Here is an 829-nt window from a genome sequence, read left to right on the forward strand (position 1 = left end):
GAATCAAATATTTTCTCGCTGCTATAAGAGCTTTTCAGCTTTTATTTTTTTTTTTATTTGTTTGAATGTTTATTTATTTTTGAGAGAGACAGACAGACAGAGAGCAAATGGGGAGGGGCAGAGAGAGATGGAGACAAAGAATCCGAAGCAGGCTCCGGGCTCTGAGCTGTCAGCGGGGATCGACAAGATCAGGGACTGCAAGATCATGACCTGAGCTGAAGTGGGACGCTTAACCTACTGAGCCACCCAGGGGCCCCTGAACTTTTCAGCTTTTAGACCTAAGAATCCCTTTCTATCAAATTGGGAATTTGACCAGCACTTACACAAAATGTTAGCAAACAGAACAGGTCCAAACTGAGCTGCTCTGGCCGAAAACGTCCTACCTCTCCCCTGATGGGGCTCTCTTTGAACGTGTAGTTCTCAAGGAAGCAGAATCTGGAAACCTCGTACCTCTGCTGGAACCCCCCTAAAGGACCCTTCTTTTCCTCCCTTCCCCACTCAGCCTCCGTTAGACTCCCCTGGAAACTAGGATGAGGCTCTTGTCTAAAGGTGCAGAATTCCAGAGGAGGGCACCAGAAAAACTCAGTCATCAAAATAAAGAATATCTTAACGTAATATTTTATTTTATTTTATTTATTTATTTTTTTTTTATTTATTTTTTTTATATATGAAATTTATTGTCAAATTGGTTTCCATACAACACCCAGTGCTCATCCCAAAAGGTGCCCTCCTCAATACCCATCACCCACCCTCTCCTCCCTCCCACCCCCCATCAACCCTCAGTTTGCTCTCAGTTCTCAACAGTCTCTTATGCTTTGGCTCTCTCCCA

Source organism: Herpailurus yagouaroundi, unplaced genomic scaffold (genome assembly GCF_014898765.1).
Source record: "Herpailurus yagouaroundi ecotype Mexico unplaced genomic scaffold, PumYag 182, whole genome shotgun sequence".
Lineage (NCBI taxonomy): Eukaryota > Metazoa > Chordata > Mammalia > Carnivora > Felidae > Herpailurus > Herpailurus yagouaroundi.